Genomic DNA, 6,796 nt, shown 5'->3' on the forward strand with positions numbered 1-6,796 from the left:
AGTCTGCTCCCTTTCTCCATGAGGAAATAGTCTGCTCCCTTTCACATGCCTTCTACCCAATATCCCTGCCTGCTTGTGCCATTCACGGATACGTTTAGGATCCATCTTAACATGTCGTCCAGATTCCTCACCAGCCCATATGCTCCAATGCACAAAGTTTGAATGCTGAACCGTTTGAGTGTCTCTTGGCCAGCTGCACAAACTCACAATACAGATAGCCGGTATCTGCTGTACAGGAGCCGGTGGGGGGCACTGCTAGCTTGAGTTGCTAGCTTTACAGAGAAAGTGTTTGACACACCTGACACCCATTTACACTTACCCAGACTGAATTTAAGACTAACTTTTGTGTTATAAACCAGAATAACATTGAATGTTTGAATTTTTAATGGAGATATAAATCACACCTGATCAAAAATGTTCATTAGTTCTTAGATTCTAAAGCGAAAGTCACCAAAATTTCTCACATTATCACCTATTGTTAATAGTTAATAGTTGGGTACTCTTTTTATTTGGTTGTTAAAGCTACTTCACAGAAGTGTTCTGTTTAAGTCTTAAATTATAAAATAAGGTTCATAGAACAACAATTTGGATCAATTTATTACATTTGTTCATGTTTTAAATGTCTTGCAAAAGTGTCCGATTGGAACTCTGTATTGGCAGATACTTGACATACAATAAAATCGGATCGGGTCCAGAAAAACCTGATTAGGACATCCCTAGTAAGCAGTGATTGTTCCGAGTCGCTCTGAGTCGACGTTTCATTGGCAACTACTGTCATCAATCAGGATTAGGTTTGTTGGATGTCCACAGAGATATTCAGATTATGAGTATTCTGACAGTTACTATGACTGACTAACAGCTGTTTATTTCTTAATAGCAGTCAATAGGATTTTGGCTTCTTGGAGCTAGTTGGTACTTCCTGTTTGGAACATGAGGGGGAGGAGTCACTCAGTCCAGTTCTCTTATAAAATAAATATTTGGGACAAAATAAAAAAATGACCTAAACTGAATGCACCCACAATCCCTAGCTCCTTCAATAATCAGCTTTTCACCTGAACTATTGAGACGACTGCTTCCTCTCTAGACTGTAGTCTGTTCGTGGACCAGTTAAACCGGTTCTTTACGTCACTGAGGATTTAGACTCTTACAAAAGAGAGAAAGAACAGATCGACTCACACAGCAGAAATGAAGAACATTGACAAGCAGCTTCTTCTCTCCTGAAGACTCTCCTGCAGATCCAGACTGAGAGGAAGAGGAGCTGAGATGAGTTCAGCAGGTGAGAATCTGATCTGACTCAGTTGTATTTCTGACCAGAATTATTTAACATCAAAACATTTAAACTTCAGCAGGAGTTTAAAGCTCACAGTTCAAAACTGTTCAGTCACAGATTTGTTCGTTATCTAAAGTGATAAAGTTGATGTTTAAGAAGTTCCTGCTGTGTCTGCAGCTCTGAGTGAGCAGAGTTTGGACTGAACTGCTTCAATCAGGTTTCAGGAATGTTTGTTCCATCAGATGATGGTTTAAAGACTGAGCAGATCAGTTATGTTCAGCCTGATCAAACTGTTGTGAACAAGAGTGAAGTCAGAACCAGACTGTGATCAGCTGTTGACACTGTCACCTCATGATCTGAACCAGGTTCTGTACTTCAGATCTAAACAATAATTTAAATATGAAAAAGAAAATGAGCAGATATTTGATCAATAATTTGACATGTGAATTCAAATCACTAAAAGAGGTGTGTAGCAGCCATGATCCTGTTCATTTATGATTCCTTTTTTGTCATCTGATGAGGAGAGACATCAATAGGTTCACCTGTCACCTGGGATTGTGTTGTTGTTGTGTTGGTTCAGAGAGGTACATGAACCAGTATTCTTTGTTGATCACTTTAGTTGCCTGTTGTTCGGAACGATCTTTGCTTTTGATTTACATATCTTGTGTTATCCGTGTCGATGATGAAGGTAAATAAATCAAGACACAGCCAGAGGACTTTTTCTTCATCTTTTTTAGAGCGTGTTCCAAACAAGGTCCTGCTGCAGCCTCTCTAGCTGCTCATAAGTCCACAGTCACTACGAGGTGATTACCAAACAGAACCGAAAGTGTCAAACTAAAACCAGAGAACCCACATTTCGGTCCTCTGACTGATGCAGTCTTTTGGTGTGGGGGTGTACAGACAGGATCAGCTGGTTCTGACAGTTTGAGGATGTCCCAGCTTCATTTGATCGAACTGTCAGATTTTTAAAGGTTATAGAAACTTCAAGTTGTAGTTTCACATTTTCAAAGTATTTAACAGAATTGTCCTCTCAGTTGAAAGTTGCTGTTGTGTAACTTGTGTCATGGTTGTAGGGTCTTTTGTATTGTTTCTTTGCAGACTGCTTTACTTCTGACTCACTGTTCATTGGGTTTATTCTGTCACAGATATCAAATTGAATGGAATTGAATTGAATTGAATGCCTTTATTGTCATTGCAGTTACAATGAAATTTCGGTACAACTCACTTTTTCAATGTGGACATATTTATGCACAGTAATAAAAATATAAAATATAAAAAAGATTTTCAATAAAAAAAAAGGGTAAAAAAAGGGTCATTTATGTGCAATAAGTGAGGTGAGGAATAAAGTGACCAGAGCAGACGAGTGTGCAAAGTCGCCTATGAATGTGCAAAGTATCAAAGGTTATGGTTGGAAGTCAGCATTTAGTGCAGCCACAGCTTTTGGGAAGAAGCTGTCTCTCAGTCTGTTTGTCCTGGCCGGTACCGCCCTGTACCGTCTGCCAGAAGTAAGCAGCTTGAAGAGGTGATGACCGGGGTGGGTGTGGTCCTTCTTGATGTTCCTGGCTCTGCTGAGGCAGCGGGAGGTGTAGATGGAGGCCATCGTGGGGAGAGAGCAACCAATGATTTTCTGGGCTGTGTTTATCACCTTCTGCAGTCTCTTCCTGTCCGCCACCGTGCAGCTGGAGTGCCAAACTGACACAGTGTAAGTCAGCAGGCTCTGGATGGTGGAGCGATAAAAGGTCACCAGCAGCTTTTGGTGGATTCGCTGCTTCCTTAGCACCCTTAGGAAGTGCAGCCGCTGCTGAGCCTTTTTCACTAGAGCTTTGGTGTTGGTTTCCCAGGAGAGATTTGCTGAAATGTGGACACCAAGGAATTTGAAGGACTCCACCTGCTCCACCTGTTCACCGTTCAACTCCAGTAGAGTGTGGGTGGCCCCTGTTTCGACGGAAGTCCAGGATGATTTCCTTTGTTTTGGAGGCATTCAGTGCCAGGTTGTCACTGGTGTTGGAATGCTCTGTTGGTTTCTCGTGTCAGGATTTGAAGTTCCTATGACTGAAGTATCTTACTTTCCTGCATTTGGATCTTTGGTGTTTTGCTGTGACAATCAGTTAGTTTTGGAGTTTGTTTTCTCCTATAATTACAGTTTTTAGTCAAAGAGCTTTAACTAGTGGTAAAGAAACCAAATCTTTCTGAACAAAAATGAATCAAATTGTGTTGAAATAGTTCAAGGTTGTGATGCAACATTGATAACTAGTGACATCTATTGGCCAGATTACAAAATTGCATCAGAAAAAAAGAGCAGTGTGTCATGAAAGCATGAAAGCATCATTATGGGTTTTAAGTCACGTGTAGCAATAAAACTTTTAGGATTTACAAAATCTGTTTCTTTCATAAATAATCAAAATGAAGTTGTGTCACATTTGAACATTTCATGTATAAAATATTGTAAAGCAAACAGTATTTGGTGTGTGTAATGTATGCACACAGCAAATACTGCAAATACTACTATTTAAATGGAAAAAAGTTAGATTTTTAAATCAATGTCTGATTGTAAATATCAGTAAATGAAATGTTCCAAACTGACTTATAATTTTCACCTGTTTATAAAGGAGTGTAACCATAGTAACAATGCAAGCAGGATGTCCTGGCTCTTCTTAGACAATCGTCTCTTTTAGCTCCCAGTCAGCTCCTCAGATTCTTTTGTTGCTTTAATTAATTTACTATAAACAATAATACAAAATCATGCACAAACTGAATTGTTAATGCTAAAAAAGTGTTTTTCTATATGTTTGATATTGATATGTGTTTATTCACTGCAAATAAAAGGAAAAAACACAAATTATAAAATACAAAAAACTACAATTCAATTTACAACCATGAACTTTTAAAATCATTTCGCCTTTAAACAAATCAAAGGTGAAACAACACAAAAACACTACAACCACAACACAAAACAAAAATTAAAAAGTTTAAAACAATAAGAGAAAAAAATAAACAATCCCAATCAAAGTTGTCATTGAAAATATCCAAGTGTCTCAGCTTCAGTCAGTGATGATCTGCTTCAGTTTCAAGATTCTCTCAGTTCTCAGGTGCAGTTTTCTTCTGGAGCCGGTTCTAGATTATAAAACACTTTTCTTGAAGACTCCAAGATTTCAAAAAGGGAAATGTTTGTTTTCCTGATGACTCTGATTGTCTTAACTTTATATTTCTGCAGAGATGTTTCTCCCTGTTGCACCTGTCTGTCTTTCTCTGTCTCTCTTCCTCATGCTTGTTTCGTGCGCGGATGAAACCAGCGTGCACTATTGTGCTGATAGTCTGGTAGTTCATCCATGCAAATCAGCAGTCACCCTCAGAAGACAGAAAAAAGAAGATAAAAAAGGATTATGGACATAATAAAAACACGAGTGTGATAAATAAAAAGACAAAAACTGACTGCAAATAGTTCATTTCAAATAATTTTGAAACAAAAAATAGTGATTCTTCATAGTGTGTTCTCTTCCTGTCACATCATATCCACTCAGTTCAGCTGCTGTCAGTGCTGTACATCATGGTAGAGGTTTTATCAAATCATATTTCTGTTAACTAGTATTTCAGGTCTGTGAAATCTGCCAGAGACCTGCAGAACTCAGAACAGACTGTTGTTTGCTGTCAGCAGCAGAGAGACAGTTTGAACAGATGAGATCATCAGATCTCATGTTTGTGACTCCAACTCCAGCAGGAAGCTTCACTTCAACAGAGTTTCTGTGCAACGTCAGGAGCTAATGACGCTAGCAACTGTTGCTAAGGACTTTTCTGACGACCAGATCCAACAACAACAACAAATGCAAATTTTTAATCATAAGGCAAGCCTGAACATCACAAAGCAAATACAAAACTATCATCAAAGAAGTGTGAACATGCAGAAGATATTACTTTGTAGAACATAGACATGAACAAATGTTTAACAATCTTGCTCATTGGACATAGACAGTGAACGCAAAAACATATTTTGGTACAAATGGAACCAAATATTTCACTGGCTAGACCTATTAAGAAAATATTCACTTCTTAAAAAAAATAAATACACAAGGAACTTCTTATTGTGGTCTGAGATGTGGGGGGTGACAGGTTTCCTGCCCTAAAAGTTTCTCTGCTTTAAGCCCGGTCAGTGTCACGCCCCCAAGGGTTATTTACCCCACCGTGAATGTTTTGGCTCGTCAGCTTTGCACACAGCACTGTAAAAGTGTCATTCATACAAAACACCACACCAACATTAAACCTTCATTTTAAAGTGGGGACCACAAAATAACGTCTTTAGGGCCGCTAATGGCCCACGGGCCGAAGTTTGAGACCCCTGGCTCAAATAAACAGTACAGTTAAAAACCAAAATACAGAGAATATAAAATAATCTTCTCATTTCAAAGAAATACAGCAGTGGAAACAAAAATACACAATGTTGTACTTTAACTGATTTTACATTGTATGTCGGAAAATGTATTATTGAGGCACAATATTAATGTTTAGACTGTTATTTTATTTTTAACTAACCTTTATTTAACCAGGAAGTCCCATTGAGATTAAGACATCTCTTTTACTTCTCTTTTTGTTAATATTATCATCATTATTTTTCATTTCACCTCCTTTTATTTCACATTTCCTGCTCTAATCTTTATTAAACAGCACTTCAGTCACATGCTCCACATGTGTCCACATCAGTCCAGTGAAAATGATGTGGCACCGGTGCCAACTCACTAGCAAATGCAGGCTAACAAAAGTGACAACGTCACTGAAGTTTTAGAATAGAATAGAATATCTTTATTTCTATAGCACTTTTTGCAGAAAGAATCACAAAGTGCTTTACCAAAAGAGCATGAAATCAAATCAAACACAGAGAAGTAATCAGAACCAATAATCAATAATTTAGGTTTGATAGTTGCTACTGCAGACAGCTCTGGACCAGTTCATCAGTTTTTAACCAAGAAACTTCTGGACTGAAGCAGACAGAGCTCTGAGGTACCAGGAGATGTTCAGAGTTCTGGTGGCAAATGAGGCTGATGCTGAATTCCATTCTGAAACCAAACTTAAAGGAAAAGTTAAGGAGAAACGACAATTGTGTAGCGTGCAAGGGGGTCAAGTTCAATGAAGAATTTGACTTTGTCTCGTAAAGGGGCACCACCTTCCGTAAGGAAGGAAAAATTACTCAATGATGAAAGTTTATCAATTTTAGCTTTAAAATTGATTAAAGAGTAATCTTCAAAGTCAATCTCAACACTTCAGGAAGTAAATTCTCATCTGAAGGGACCGTATCACAAAGAAAGAACAAGATGGACAACGACTGTCTTTTTGATATTTATTAAGAGATAAGCATGAAAATATATACATAATAAACAAAGAAAATCAATATAGTGTGTGTGTGTGTATGAATGTGTGTGAAAGTCAGTGGATGAGCAAAGTAATGACTCAGAACGGTTTAAGAGAAAAATTGTAATCTAAAGAAAACAATTACGTTAAACTGTTCAAGACACTAGTCTGGATAAATCAAATTGG

The sequence above is a fragment of the Oryzias melastigma genome, linkage group LG20 (genome assembly GCF_002922805.2).
Source record: "Oryzias melastigma strain HK-1 linkage group LG20, ASM292280v2, whole genome shotgun sequence".
NCBI lineage: Eukaryota > Metazoa > Chordata > Actinopteri > Beloniformes > Adrianichthyidae > Oryzias > Oryzias melastigma.